The sequence below is a fragment of the Thamnophis elegans genome, chromosome 7, assembly GCF_009769535.1.
Source record: "Thamnophis elegans isolate rThaEle1 chromosome 7, rThaEle1.pri, whole genome shotgun sequence".
NCBI lineage: Eukaryota > Metazoa > Chordata > Lepidosauria > Squamata > Colubridae > Thamnophis > Thamnophis elegans.
The window spans coordinates 45,402,370-45,419,214 of NC_045547.1; positions in this window are offsets into that span (position 1 = coordinate 45,402,370).

Below are 16,845 nucleotides of genomic sequence, written 5' to 3' on the forward strand. Positions count from 1 at the left end.
ACGAATTCCAATGAATCATTTGTGCTACTGAATTGTGCCGCAATTTATTATTATTATTATTATTATTATTATTATTATTATTATTATTATTATTATTATTATTATTATACAATTGTATCACAGCGGCCAGTTGTTTCGCCGGATTTGGCATTGGTTACTACTCGGGCCCCACCCAGGGGCCTAGGACGTTGTAACGTATTTTCGTAATATGCGTGCAGATCCAAGCAATGCGGCTTTTTGCATTTGACTGATGGTGATTTTGTCAATTTTTAACTGTTTTAAATGTAATTCCAGTGCTTTTGGTATAGCAACCAGTGTGCCAATTACCACTGGAATTATCACTGCTGGTTTGTGCCATAATTGTTGAATTTCGATTTTTAAGTCCTGGTATCTTGCAATTTTTTCATGTTCCTTCTCGGCGACCCTGCTATCACCTGGTATTGCGATGTCTATGATTGTGACCTTATTTTTCTCAACCAGTGTGATGTCTGGTGTATTATGCGCCAGTATTTTGTCCGTTTGTATACGTTAATCCCACAAGATCTTGACCATCTGTTTTTCGGTGACTTTTTCAGGCTGATGTTCCCACCAGTTTGTTGCTGTTTTAATATTATAATTTTTGCACAAATTCCAATGGATCATTTGTGCTACTGAATTGTGCCGCAATTTATAATCAGTCTGCGCAATTTTTTTACAGCAGCTGAGTATGTGATCAACAGTTTCATCAGCTTCTTTGCAAAGTCTGCATTTGGCATCATCAGAGGATTTTTCGATTTTGGCCTTAATGGCATTTGTGTGGATAGCTTGTTCTTGCGCAGCCAGGATTAGTGACTCTGTTTCTTTCTTTAATGTACCTGTAGTTAACCATAACCAAGTTTGTTCACTGTCCACTTTATCTTTTATTTTTTCCAGAAATTGGCCATGCAGTGCTTTGTTCTGCCAACTCTCCATTCTTGATTTTATCACATCTTTTCTGTATTCTTGTTTCGTCTGTTGGGCCTTCAGTAGATTTTTGTTCTTTACTTCGATTAATAGATGTTTTTGACTTTCTTTTAAATAATCAGCCAGTGCATGTTTTTCTTCTTCAACTGTTTACTTCACTTGTAATAATCCTCTGCCACCTGATTTTTGGGGCAGATATAGTCTATCAGTATCACCACGTGGATGTAAACTGTAGTGCATTGTCATTAGTTTCCTGGTTTTTCGGTCCAAAAGGTGCAAATCAGCTTGTGTCCAGTTAACTATACCAGCTGTGTATCTTATAACTGGTATTGCCCAGGTATTTATGGCCCTGATTGTATTTCCACCATTCAATTTAGATTTCAAAATTTTCCTAACTCTGTTGGTGTACTCTCGCCTGACAATAGTTTTTACTTCTCCATGCTTGATGTTATCCAACTGCAGAATGCCTAAGTATTTGTAGGCTTCATTTTCTTTGCATTTAATTAATTGGCCATTGGGCATTTCAATTCCCTCACATGCAGTGATTTTGCCCCTTTTTATGGATACAGTGGCGCATTTTTCCATGCCAAACTGCATTGAAATATCGGTGCTGAATACTCGGACTGTGTTTGTCAGTGATTGGATTTCTATTTCTAACTTTCCATAGAGTTTCAAATCATCCATATATAGTAAATGCGAAATTTTTTCAGCTTCTTTGGCTGTTTGGTAGCCTAATTTCATTTTTTTAAGATTACTGATAGTGGGATCATTGCGATGATGAAGAGAAGAGGTGAAAGTGAATCACCCTGGAAAATTCCTCTCTTGATATTAACCAATCTGTAGATCTCATTCCCTACTGCCAATTCAGTTCTCCATTGTTTCATCGCCTTTTCAGTAAAGGATGTAATATTTTTGCTAATGGCAGTTGTTTGTAAGCATTTTATGATCCAACTATGTGGCAGTAAGTCAAATGCCTTTTTGTAATCAATCCAGACCATATTCAAGTTCGTTTTTCTGTTCTTACAATTTTCTAATATCATTTTATCAATTAGGAGCTGATCTTTTGTGTCCCTGCTCCTTCGTTTGTTGCCTTTTTGCTCTACTGGCAAGATGTTGTTTGTTTCCAAATAATCCATCATGTTATCTGCAATAATGCCTGTGAGTAATTTGAAGGTTGTTGGCAAGCATGTTATTGGTCTGTAGTTTTCAGGTGTTGTTCCTTTAGTTGCATCTTTCTGAATCTAGTATGTTTTTCCAGTTGTCAACCATTCATCAACTTGGCCCTTTTGTAAAATTTCATTCAGTTGCCTGGCCAATATTGCATGTAAACTGGTCAGATATTTGAGCCAGAAACCATGTAATTGGTCCTTTCCAGGTGATGTCCAATTCTTTACCTTTTTTACTCGATTTTGGACCATCTCAGTTGTTATTTCTAATCCTTGCATTTGTTTGTTGCCAATGCTTTTCTCAAAGTCATGTATCCACTTTGCTTCCTTATTGTAGTCCTTTGCATTTTCCCACAATTCTTTCCAGAATTCAACTGTGGCCTGTTTTTCTGGTTTTTCACTTTTGGTGTCACCATTCACATTAAGACTTTGATAAAAACGCCGTTGGTCTGATCGAAATTGGTGATTTTTTTTATATTGGATGATTCGTGCCTCATATCTTTCAATTTTTCTAGCTGTTGCTGTTATCTGCTGTTTTACAATCTCTACTTATTATTATTATTATTATTATTATTATTATTATTATTATACAATTGTATCACAGCGGCCAGTTGTTTCGCTGGATTTGGCATTGGTTACTAGTCAGGCCCCACCCAGGGGCCTAGGACGTCGTAACGTATTTTCGTAATATGCGTGCAGATCCAAGCAGTGCGGCTTTTTTATTTTTATTTATTATTATTATTATTATTGTTCTTGTTGTACAATTGTATCACAGCGGCCAGTTGTTTCGCCGGATTTGGCATTGGTTACTAGTCGGGCCCCACCCAGGGGCCTAGGACGTCGTAACGTATTTTCGTAATATGCGTGCAGATCCAAGCAGTGCGGCTTTTTGCATTTGACTGATGGTGATTTTGTCAATTTTTAACTGTTTTAAATGTAATTCCAGTGCTTTTGGAATAGCACCCAGTGTGCCAATTACCACTGGAATTACCACTGCTGCTGGTTTGTGCCATAGTCGTTGAATTTCGATTTTTAAGTCCTGGTATCTTGTGATTTTTTCATGTTCCTTCTCGGCGACCCTGCTATCACCTGGTATTGCGATGTCTATGATTGTGACCTTATTTTTCTCAACCAGTGTGATGTCTGGTGTATTATGCGCCAGTATTTTGTCGGTTTGTATACGGAAATCCCACAAGATCTTGACCATCTGATTTTCGGTGACTTTTTCAGGCTGATGTTCCCACCAGTTTGTTGCTGTTTTAATATTATAATTTTTGCACAAATTCCAATGGATCATTTGTGCTACTGAATTGTGCCGCAATTTATAATCAGTCTGCGCGATTTTTTTACAGCAGCTGAGTATGTGATCAATAGTTTCATCAGCTTCTTTGCAAAGTCTGCATTTGGCATCATCAGAGGATTTTTCGATTTTGGCCTTAATGGCATTTGTGTGGATAGCTTGTTCTTGCGCAGCCAGGAGTAGTGACTCTGTTTCTTTCTTTAATGTACCTGTTGTTAACCATAACCAAGTTTGTTCACTGTCCACTTTATCTTTTATTTTTTCCAGAAATTGACCATGCAGTGCTTTGTTCTGCCAACTCTCCATTCTTGATTTTATCACATCTTTTCTGTATTCTTGTTTTGTCTGTTGGGCCTTCAGTAGATTTTTGTTCTTTACTTCGATTAATAGATGTTCTTGACTTTCTTTTAAATAATCAGCCAGTGCATGTTTTTCTTCTTCAACTGTTTGCTTCACTTGTAATAATCCTCTGCCACCTGATTTTCGGGGCAGATATAGTCTATCAGTATCACCACGTGGATGTAAACTGTAGTGCATTGTCATTAGTTTCCTGGTTTTTCGGTCCAAAAGGTCCAAATCAGCTTGTGTCCAGTTAACTATGCCAGCTGTGTATCTTATAACTGGTATTGCCCAGGTATTTATGGCCTTGATTGTATTTCCACCATTCAATTTAGATTTCAAAATTTTCCTAACTCTGTTGGTGTACTCTCGCCTGACAATAGTTTTTACTTCTCCATGCTTGATGTTATCCAACTGCAGAATGCCTAAGTATTTGTAGGCTTCATTTTCTTTGCATTTAATTAATTGGCCATTGGGCATTTCAATTCCCTCACATACAGTGATTTTGCCCCTTTTTATGGATACAGTGGCGCATTTTTCCATGCCAAACTGCATTGAAATATCGGTGCTGAATACTCGGACTGTGTTTGTCAATGATTGGATTTCTATTTCTGACTTTCCATAGAGTTTCAAATCATCCATATATAGTAAATGCGAAATTTTTTCAGCTTCTTTGGCTGTTTGGTAGCCTAATTTCATTTTTTTTAAGATTACTGATAGTGGGATCATTGCGATGATGAAGAGAAGAGGTGAAAGTGTATCACCCTGGAAAATTCCTCTCTTGATATTAACCAATCTGTAGATCTCATTCCCTACTGCCAATTCAGTTCTCCATTGTTTCATCGCCTTTTCAGTAAAGGATGTAATATTTTTGCTAATGGCAGTTGTTTGTAAGCATTTTATGATCCAACTATGTGGCAGTAAGTCAAATGCCTTTTTGTAATCAATCCAGACCATATTCAAGTTCGTTTTTCTGTTCTTACAATTTTCTAATATCATTTTATCAATTAGGAGCTGATCTTTTGTGTCCCTGCTCCTTCTTTTGTTGCCTTTTTGCTCTACTGGCAAGATGTTGTTTGTTTCCAAATAATCCATCATGTTATCTGCAATAATGCCTGTGAGTAATTTGAAGGTTGTTGGCAAGCATGTTGTTGGTCTGTAGTTTTCAGGTGTTGTTCCTTTAGTTGCATCTTTCTGAATCTAGTATGTTTTTCCAGTTGTCAACCATTCATCAATTTGGCCCTTTTGTAAAATTTCATTCAGTTGCCTGGCCAATATTGCATGTAAACTGGTCAGATATTTGAGCCAGAAACCATGTAATTGGTCCTTTCCAGGTGATGTCCAATTCTTTACCTTTTTTACTCGATTTTGGACCATCTTAGTTGTTATTTCTAATATTTGCATTTGTTTGTTGCCAATGCTTTTCTCAAAGTCATCTTTCCTCTTTGCTTCCTTGTTGTAGTCCTTTGCATTTTCCCACATTTCTTTCCAGAATTCAAGTGTGGCCTGCTTTTCTGGTTTTTCACTTTTGGTGTCACCATTCACATTAAGACTTTGATAAAAACACTGTTGGTTTGATCGAAATTGCTGATTTTTTTTATATTGGATGATTTGTGCCTCATATCTTTCAATTTTTCTAGCTGTTGCTGTTATTCGCTGTTTTACAATCTCTACAGCTTCATTGATGTTTCTTGTATCCAATCTATATCTTCTGATTAGCCGATCTATGGTTTTGTTGTTTTTAAGCCGTTGCTCATGCATGTTCTTTAAGTTAGTAGCATCTGCCCTTAATTTTTTGACTTTTTGTTCTAATCGGATTTTCCACTTTGGCTTTGATGCTTTTTCTGTTGTGTGACTAGGTACTTTGATTTTAATGCCTAGTTCATTAGTGACTATTACAGCTGCGCTGTACATTAACTGGTTTGTTTCCAAGATGGATCCCGATTCAATTGTTGAAAACACTGCATTAACCATTTTCATGATAGGGGCCAAAATTTTCTTAGGCACAGTTTTTAGTGATGGTAAACGTTGCCTTTCCTCATTAAGCAGAAAATGCTCCATGATCTTATCCTTCAATTCTTTTTGTTTTTGAGTTAGTTCATCAGTTGGTTCAGTGATAACTGGTTCTAGTGGTGGTGGTGTTATTTCCTCCCCAAGAGCTTCTTCTGGGAGTTCTACTATAATGTCTTTAGTTGTGTCTTGAATATCAGTTATTTCTGCTTGTGATATTGTTTTTTTGGTTTTGCAATTTGCCTGAATTTCCTCTAGTTCAACTTCACTAAACACTTTATTCCGTATAATAAATCGCCTTTGATCTGCTAGTCGTTGTTCACTAACATTTGAATCTGGATATTGTTGTTTCCATAATTCATACATTCGCTTTAAATAGCCTCTTTTTTCTGGCTCTGGGTTGTAGTAACAGGCCATTATGGCACGGTTTTCATCTGCACTATATTTTTGTCGTTTTGTTGGCTGGTCCACTTGTAGCCCACTTGTCGACAGATGTCCAGGGACCCCAACATCTGCCGCGGCCCTTGTTAACCTGCGTGACGACCGATGCGGTATGGAATTCTTATTCGTTTTTTTCACCATATTGTATGGGTTGGCGGGGTTTTTTTTATGGGACCAGATGCCAACCTGACCCCAACCCTCCTCCTTTCTCATCCGGGCCTTGGACCGGCAATGGCGGAGTTGTTGTTGTAGTAGTAGTAGTAGTAGTAGTAGTAGTAGTAGTAGTTGTTGTTGTTGTTATTATTATTATTATTATTATTATCAGATCTATCTATGCTTTTAAATTTTTGCAGCATCTCTTCCAGTCTCTAGATGTGATGCGTTAAAAATACCAAGTAAACTCAATTCAAGCTGATTGTGTTTTAAACCCAAATTTAACAGAGATGCCAACTTTCTAAGTATCCCCTTAAATACAATGCAATATTTTCATAATGAAGTTTACACTTTTTTTTGCAACTAAGCCCAAGCTCTATCAGTTTCCTCTGTTATATTTCATTTATCAATGCTTTGTGTTAATGGGAATGTTTGTTTTGAAATGACATTTCCACAATTCAGCCAAATACCCAGGAATTTAATCTTATCCTAGATAGTTCCTGCTGCTCCTAAATATTATTTTATGGAATTAATGTATATTAAAATAATCTTTTTAAATATGGATAAATTTTAATCAGTGCTAGGAACTCAAGATAGATATATCAAGCTGTGGTAGTGCAGTGCTTAGAATACAGTATTGCAGGCAAACTCTGTCCACAGCCAGAAGTTCAATCCTGACTGGCTCAAGGTTGACTCAGCCTTCCATACTTCCGAAGTCTGTAAAATGAAGACCCAGATTGCTGGGGGCAATGTGCCTGCTGTGTAAACTGGTCAGAACGTGCTGTAAAGCACTATGGAGTGGTATATAAGTCTAAGTGCTATTGCTATATAGTCCCTTGCTATTCCCTGTGACATTTTACAGAAGTGAACGTTGAACTTTAGCGAAGCAGATAGGAAAAGTATCGACGCCTTTCAATTTTGGTGGTGGAGGAGAGTGAGAATACTATGAATAGGCAACATAACCAATTGATAAGATCATCAAAAATCAACCCTGTTCTTACTTGAGGCACCAATAACCAGGCTCAAACTTTGGACACATGATGTGAATACCCAACTATTTGTAAAAGGCTCTAATGCTGGTGTTAGATAGGGTGAACAGAAGAGACAAGACACAGACTTTTAGTATAAGCATTATATATGCCTCTGTCCATGTTTCTGGCATTTTTGCTTCCCTTAATAAGTCATTAAATAGTTCCAACCTTACTTTGCTTAATACTTCTTGTAGTGTTTGGTACAGTTCTGCCGGTAATCCATATGGTCCTGGTTTTCCCCCCTTCTTTTGCCTTTTGATGCCTTCTGTTACCTCCATCATTGTAATTCTTTCTTCTAGTGCCTTCTTAAATTTTTCTGGGATTTTGGTTATTCTCATTTTCTCTAAATGTTGCCTTTTTTCCCTCTTCTGGAACCTTCTCATGTTAATACAACTTATTGTAGAAGTTATCAATTATTTTTCTCTTTTTTCATTTAAATGTTGTATATTCCCTTCTCCATCCACGAATTGACTTATCAGCCTTTTTTCTTTCTTTATCCATCTTGTAAGACAACCAACATCCTGGTTTATTTGCATTTTCAAAAAAGTTTGTTTTTGCCGATTTTATTTTATTTGCCAAGTCCTCATTTTCTATCAGGTTCAATTTATGTTTTTGCAATTCCATCATATTTTTTACTTTTTTTATTTTGTGGGTTTTTCTGAAGTTCCGTCTCCAAACTTTTGTACTCTGATTACACTTCTTTTGAATTTGTCTATTCTGTCTATTCTTTTCCCCTAAGTATGTCATTGCGAGGCCCCTAATATATGTTTTATAAGTGTCCCATACGTTCTGTAATGATATGTCTTCCTTTCTATTTTCCTGGAAGAAATATGTCAATTCTTTTTCCATATATTGCTGAAAACTTTTTTTTCAATATTCTTGAGTTTAAAGTCCATCTCCCCTTTTTCCTTTGTCCCTTCCAAGTCACTGATATTGGATTGTAATCTGCCCAAGTGCCTATATCTATAGTAATTGTTTTGAGTGTTAGCTCTGTTGACATCCACATCATATCAATTCTTGACCACAACAAATGTCTGTTTGAATAGAATGTATATTGCCTTTCTTTCTGGTGTCTTATTCTCCTTTCCACCCAGAGAACAGATTCAACTTAATGTTAGGGCTGCTTCACTTAATAACCAAGAAAGAAACCACTCAACTCCATTTTGCAGAATTAAGAGTACTTTTACTGGTTATAAGTAGATAGTAGCTAAGCAAAGCTGGATCTGAGATAAAAGCGTGCGCAAACATAGATATCAATGTATGACATATTCCCCTCCCTTTGCTAACCCCAGCCCATAGTCCAATTCAATTACTCCACAGGTGTCATGTGGGAGACATCTTCAAAAATCATCATCAGGTTGGTATGCTAGAAGTTGGCCTTGGCGGGAAACTCCTCTCCCCGCTACATGTACAGTAGATGGTGAGAACAACTCCCTTCTTACAGTCTCTCCTGTATTTCCCACACCCAAATACCATGCCCCCCTCCCCATTTCAATGGCAGCTGAAAAGCAAGCAGCAAAACAGAAGCTGTCTGATTCCCTGTTCTGCTAGGAAGTTTTCAAACTGGATGGCTGTAAATTGTGGCCCGTTGTCAGAAACCAAGACATTGGGCAGGCCGTGTGTGGAGAAAAGTCTCCATAGCACCTTGATGACTGCCTCTGCCATGGTGGTGGTCATGAGGACTACCTTGAGCCATTTTGAGTATGTGTCCTCTACGAGTATGCATCCACTACTATGAGGAAAGTTTGACCATGTATGGGGCCTGCAAAACCTATGTGCATCCTGGACCAGGGTGCCTTTGGCTCTCCCATTCGTGCATGGGCACCTCTGGGGCAGCTGGTCAGGATTCTTGGCATGGTGTGCAAGTTGCTACTCACTCTGCAATTTCCACGTCCATGTTAGGCCACCACATATAACTCCTAGCCAATGCTTTCATCCAGACAATCCCCAGATGCTCCACATGCAATGGATTCAATACTGGAACTCTCAGTTTAGGAGGAACAATCACCCAGTCCCTCCACAGTAGACACCCCCATTCAGCAGACAATTCATTTTGTTTCAATACAAACCATTTAAATTCCACCCTAACCAGCCCTTTGTGTCACCCCCTCCACATCCAGTTCAGAACCTGAGCAATGGTTCTGTCTTTAGTAGAGTGTCTTGCTATTTCACTGGATGTTACAAGGCCAGCATTCAAACACTCAATTAGTAAGACTGGTGTGCCCAGAGTGGGGTCTTCCAATAGTTCCGGCAGTGGGCATCTGCTGAGGGCATTAGCATAGCCCAGAGTCTTTCCAGGCAATAGATGAGTCTGTAGCAATACGCCATCATATTGTCCCAATGCCAAAGGATGGGTGTCACAGGTGAAGATTAAAGGGAGAGTCTGGTTGTACTGAACCATCAGGCTGTCCACTGACAGCAACCATTTGACAGTAGTAAATGCGGCAGCTTCAGTTTTGCCCCAGGTCCATTTGACTTCTTTCCCCAAAAGCAACGGTGCAACGGTTCTGCTACAGTCGTCTTCTATTTTAAGAAAAAATTGTAAAAATTAAGTAAGCTGAGAAATGTCTGCAGCTCGGTCTGGTTGCAAGGTGTGGGGGCATCCTGAATAGCCTTAATTTTTGAATTTACAGGGTGTATCCTAGAGCCATCTACCAGGTACCTTATAAATTCAACCTTGGGCACCACAATTTGGCATTTCTCCTTTTTTTTTTTTTACATGGAGGCCCTTTTCTCTAAATCTATTTAAGACAATCCTCAGACAATTGAGAAATTGCTCCTTATTTGAGTGGATACCAGGACATTGTCGAAGTAGATGACTACTCCTGATATGCCCTGCAAAAGTCGTTCCATGACATTTTGTAACAATCCTGGTGCTATGTTGATTCCAAATAGTAGTCTATTGCATTTGAATGTACCCCTATGTGTCACAATGTTTTGAGCCTCCACGGTAGCATCATCATCGGCAACTGCTGGTAGGATTGTGCAAGGTCTAATTTTGCAAATATTGTACCATAGCCCAAGAGAATGAAGCAAATGTTGCATGATTGGTACTGGGTATGCGCTTTGTTGGAGGGCTTTATTCAGTGTGCACTAATAATCCACACAGATGCAGATCGACCCATCAGATTTTACTGGTGTCCCTATTGGGATTTCCCACTGGGCATGGTCGACAGGCTCCAGGATTCCCTGGCCAATTAATTTGTCCAATTCCTTGTCAATTTTGGGACAGAGGGCGAAAGCGACCCTCTGGGGCTTCATTCTAAATGGTGTAATCTTGGGGTCTAGGCTAAAGGATATAGTAGTCCCCATGTACTTGCTCAGGTCTCCACTGAAGACATCCTCAAACTCGCAGATTAATTTGTCAGCACTGTCATTGGTGATGGCATTGATGTTGGTTACCCCCATGCCTAGAAACTCAAACCAATCCAAGCCGAGCAGGCTTGGAAGGATGCAGCTGACCACCGTCAGTGTGAGTGTCCTGTCAAAAGTCTTGAATTGTACCTGGAAGGTACCGCAGCCAAGGACCGGGATACGGTTTCCCTGATAATCGCTGAGCCATAGTTGCTGGCGTTTCAGCTGGTTCCTCTTGAGGCTCAGGATTGCCTTCTCAAAGTTGCCCAGAAGGCGATGGTCAATGATGACCCAGTGTCAATCTCCATAATGCACAGAGGGCCCTCAATCTTAATTGTTACATGCAGTTTCTTATTTTGCGGCGTGCTGGCCTGCCAGATTTTTGTGTGGAACATGTCCATTGACTCCATCCATTTGTGCTTTTGCTGGGGCTTCCAGGTCTCGCATCTGGATAGCCTCGAATGTCACGGCTGGTTTGTTGTTGGCCTAGGCTGTTGCACGGCTGGTTGGCTGGCATGGCAGACTCAGACCAGGTGCCCCTTCATCCGAGAAGTCTTGCTCTGCTTTCTTGCGATGCACAGTGACAGCTTGGTGGGAACTCTGTGGGCTGCCATGTTTTTGGAGTGTTTCTGTAGACTGGGTCAACGATTCCGTTGCTCTGGCCTCATCTAATGCGATCTGCAGGGTGAGGTTTGTCTTGGTTAGTAGCTGCCACTGCAGGTTGATGTCCCTTACTCCACAGATGATTTGATTGAGCAACAACTCATCCAAGTCTCTGAACTCACAGTACGCCACAGCCTTTTGAAGTGTGGCAACGTACTGGTTAATGGTTTCTCCCTCTTTTTGGTTCCGCAAGTTGAATTCGTGCCACCTCACGAATTTGCACGGCTTTGGCCCATAGTGCATCTTGAGAGTGTTCTGTAGTATGGACCAAGTGACCGTCTATACTGGAGTTGGTTCGGAAAGTGTCTTTGTCATATCAAAAACCTTGGAGCCACAATAACTCAGGAAGAGAGCCCTCTTCCTGTTATGCGATAGGCTGAGAAGGTCGTTGGCCTCCATGAAGCACTCAAATCTCATCATATAGGAGTCCCAGCGCTCTGTGGCTGGATTGTAGGCAGCTGGTGGGGCATGCGTTGTCATTGTGACAGGCATAGGCAACTTTGAATTTCCTGCTCAAAATGGCCACTTGGCACCCAACGTTGATCGCTCCAACTGGGATAGCTCTTTTTGTGCCCAATCATCTTCCAATCCCACCCTCATTGCCAGTGTTATATAGGGTGAACAAAGGAGACAGGACTCAGGCTTGAGTGATAACAACAGCTCTTTATTCAGCAACTATATACAGATCCAGTGCTGGCCTGTCTGACAGCTTGTCCTTATATAGGGAACTATCAGATGACTCGGCCAATCAGCTCAAAGTATTTTCCCACCAGAAAGGAGGAACTTGGTGAAGCCTATTGCTTTAGTCTTAATATCTAACAGGTAGAAAGGTAGAAGAAAAGAAGAGGACAACCAATAGCAAAGTAGATGAGATTCCATTATAGTGCATTGAGTGCACCATTGGGAGACTTCAAAGAACATGTTAGGGATACATCATTGTGTGTGGGAGGGGAGGGAATCTATGCAGTTGCTAGGGATTGAAAACAATTTGAAATCATCCATCAGTCAATAGGAGTGAAGAGTTGCAGCACATCTTTTTATAAGAGTACAGGAAGCAATTAAAAATTGAGACAGCACACTGATCCATCTAGTGCAGAATTTTCAGCTCTAACCAGCCTTCCAGTTTCATACACGAGTTTTTTCTAACCCAATTTGTTGATGTCAAAAACTTTGGATCATTTACCGCATCACTGAACTAAGGGCTAGCATGTCCCTCTAATTCAGAGGGAGGCATTTCCACTAAAAATGTCCCAGTTTCCAGGAACCCAGCTGGTGGAATAGCAGTTGCTGCAACCCAAGTAACAGTAGGATTCACTGTTAAAAGTGGCTGAAACCTCACACATGACAGCAAGGAGAACAATTTCTGCATTCATTGCTTGTATTGGCTACCATAACTTGACTCCAAAAACCTAGCATTGAATGCAAAGAACTGAGATCCAGAATGCTGCATGGCATAGTGTAGAATATGTCAAAATATAAATAAAGATTATTATTATTTTAAGCCAGAACTTGGGATATTGTATCCGTAGATGGCAGCAATGTTCACTGAGAAATCTGTAACTAAAAGTAATTCTATACCAATTAAGTATGTATGGTTACCAAATCATGTAGCATAAATACAGTTGACTACTGTGAGGAAGCAAAGTGTCAAGACTTTTTTTATCCCTCTTTGCTGTTATATAGTAGTTTTTGGATTTTTTTTTTGAAGTCCAAATGTGATATCATACACCATTTATTTAATTCTACCCCAACATTCATTCTGGAGTTTGAAATAGATCAGGCTGAGAGTGAGTGACTGGCCTACAATCATTTAGTGAGCCTCTGTAGGGTCTTATATTTTCACCACCAACTCACCCTGATTCTTTGAATATTTCATACAGAATTGCTTCCAGCTGCACTTTGTAGTAGAAAATTGCTGCCTTATTGTTGTGAATTTCACAGCTCAGAGATGCAGGTCCAACTCCACTATCATGAGTATTTGAGGTTGTGGAACATTAATGTGTAAATTTATACAAATTAATGTACCGGTTTTGCTCTTCACAATGAAGCAGTACCATTTAGTAGTAGAAGTTAGTAGTAGTAGTAGTAGTAGTAGTAGTAGTAGTAGTAGTAGTAGTAGTAGTAAAAATACTGGCCTTTCCTTACTGACATAGTTTTTTCCTTTTCCCTCACCGCATTTTATTGTTATTTACATTCAATATATATTTACATATAATAGGAATTGAATATTTCCAATCTTTTTTCCAAGTTATTGCTGAAGAAATGTTTGCAATATATTTTATCATGTAAGTTAATGATATAAAGAGGTGAATATCATTGTTTTGTTTTCAACTAAACATTCAAGGATTTTCCCTTTTTGATATACAGCCAAAGGAAACTGAATAGCTGCTTAATATGTGTTCAAGAAATTGCCACAAGATGATTGAGCAAGATCAGCATTTTTTGCTGTTCAGAGACCAAACTGAATATTTATATTTGTTGCTAAAAATCCCTCTAGGTTAGAGTTCATAATAATACAGTGGGTTTATAACATTTTATCAATTATAAAGATGTGAAAGTATTTCTTGATTCATTGGACACAATGGAATTGCATTGGTGAAGTTTATCTGCATACCACACTTGCAATCTTAAATAAAAGGACCTCTTTAGAGGTTCGTAATAATTGAATCGTCCTGCACTGTATTATGAGATACATTACATAATCCAATTTCCAACAAACATCTATGAGAAAAATTATGTTTTCACCAAGCAGAAAAATCTACATTTTCTATGAATAATTAATTATATCATAAAATACTGTACCACTATCCACAAAAAAATATTAAAATGTACTTTTTGTTTATTGAGTGTGATCTTTTAGTTTTGCAGCAAACTTCAAGGCTGGAAACCAGTAACAGGACAGTGCTTGTAATGGAAACACTCAGAGGGTTATATGATGCACTCATTGCATGCAGTTCAGGGGTGAAATTCAGCAGGTTGTGACAGGTTCTGGAGAACCGGTAGCGGAAATTTTGGGTAGTTCGGAAAACCGACAAATACCACCTCTGGCTGGCCCCAGAGTGAGATGGGAATGGAGATTTTGCAGTATCCTTCCCCTGTCAGGCCCACCAAGCCACACCCACAGAACCAGTAGTAAAAAAAATTGAATTTCACCACTGATTGAGTTGCCCTGTTTTCACTTCAAAAATACTTCCTGCCTTCCAAAATTTATCACAAACTCCATGACACCACGGTTTTGCTTGTGCAATTCTGTTTATGGTATGATTGTGGAGGGTTTTGTTTGAAAAAATAGATTATTTCTTCTAAAATAACTTTCTATACATATATAAAATCTTATACATGATGCTATTTTCTAGAGACAAAAATACAAAAAAGATTTTTAAAAAGACTGAATACAAATATTGGCTGAATGCTGACCACTGTCCTTATCTTGATTCATAGTCAAAACTGCAGCTTGGGAAACTGTGGTATAGATCCTGGAGCAATGAATAAGGTAAATTTCCAGCCAGCCAGATCCATGTGCTATAATACCAAAATAAGAGTTGTTAATGTTCAGTGCTGAAAAAGCTTTTATTGTCACAGATTCTTTTATCTATATCCAGGTTCAGTGGGCCCCAGCTGAGCACAAGCCTTCTTGGTGTTTAAGGCAACCCACAAACAAGCACACAATGGGTAGTGTTTGCAGTTCCTTCTCACACACTTCCCCAGGAACTCCTACTACTAGAACTGAACTACTGCAATTCGTGTTCCCTACTGCTAAAGAAAAGCATTTCTGTCTATTAGCGCTAGGCTGCTCCCAGTGGGTCTATTCCCATAAAGCAATAGAAACCATCTGCCCTCTCACGTTCCGAACAATGCCAACATCATCTAACCCAACTCAGCTGCCTCTCTGCTTGGCTTTTACAGCTGTTCATTGCTGGACAGCTAGGCTGGCTAGGGAGAGGGTTGGGGTTAGGTCTTAAAGGGGCAGGGCTGCATCAGTCCAGGTGCTAGACAATTTTCAGGTGGCCTGCCCTCTCACATAAACCACTGAAACAATAAACCACTGAAACCTTGAAGTAAGCATAAATGGATGGCAATATCTACCCAATTGTGGCTGATTTTAAAAGTGATAAGCAAACTGGGTTGGACTTGGTTATTACTTATGAGAGACACTATCTAAAAATCTTAAAAGTTGTAAAACAGACCGGGAAACCATTATAATCTCTCTATATACTACTAAAACTCTCATTGTATTCATCTGTCTGTACTAAAATCTGCTAACTTAAAGAATATATTAAAAAATAGGACTTATGACTCCTGTGGAATTAAAATTTCCATGATGTTCAGACCAGGTTTTTTCGCAAAATTACGGCCAGCATCCTCAAATTCAGATGATCACAATTTCTGGTGTTCCCCTATCATCTTACAACAAACAAAGTCAATGGGGAAGTTGGATATCAGTCCTAGTACCACTGCTCGTGTCATTCTGTTTAGGTAACACAAACTTTTTATTGAAGTTCATTTGCCACAATTATTTTTTTCTATTTATGATCTATTATTTTCATAAAATATATCCTTCTTAGAATATATTCTTTTTATCTTCAGCATTGTCAGCATAAAAGTTTATGTTCTTTCTAGACTCATCAGATTGTACTATCTTTCTCTCAAAGAATGACCCAATGGATCACAGGGTTTTCTAGTAATTTTTAGGATCCACAGGGGAAAAAAAACCTTGTAAATGACTTACAGGTCACATTATGGAAGTCATGTTTGATCTGATGAAACTATACTTGATACTGCAGAAATTTCAATGGATTATATATCTTAGAATATATTAGAATTTGGAAGAGTAAAACACTGAGCTATTGCTAAAAATATTATCTACCAAAGGCTTAGTTAGCTGTCATTGCTAACTTGAAGATTTTTATAGCATTTGGCTAGCCATTAAGAATGGCATTACCACAGGATGCCAAATTCTGTAAGGGCTTTGTTTTGAATCGATCTCAATTTCAGTCTGGAAAAAGTGTTGGTAAAATTGATAGCCATAAATGTTGCGTCCGGCCCGACGCAGCAGACAACCGCAGCCAGAGCCGGAAGAAGATCTGATTGGCTCTGGCGCGGCTGCCGGCTGGCGGGAGAAACGCCGCCTCGCAATTGGTTCCCCGCCTCACAGCTGTCAGTATAAATAGCTGTCAGGCGGGCGCAGTTCTTGTTCTTGCGTTCTGAAGTGTTCTGCTGTTCTAATAAAGACTGTGTTGCTGAAACGTTCCTCAGTGTCTGCCTACTTAAAAATAAACCCCATGCTAATTATTTCTAAGAAAATGTGCTTTTAAAGATTAGTGTTTTTAAGTATTGCAACCAAAATTCAGGAATCATGAAAATTTTTGGACCAATTTTGTAAAAGTGTGGAAAGTATGGAATTGGCACTCTTTGATAGAGCTAAACCCAAATAATAGTTATTCAG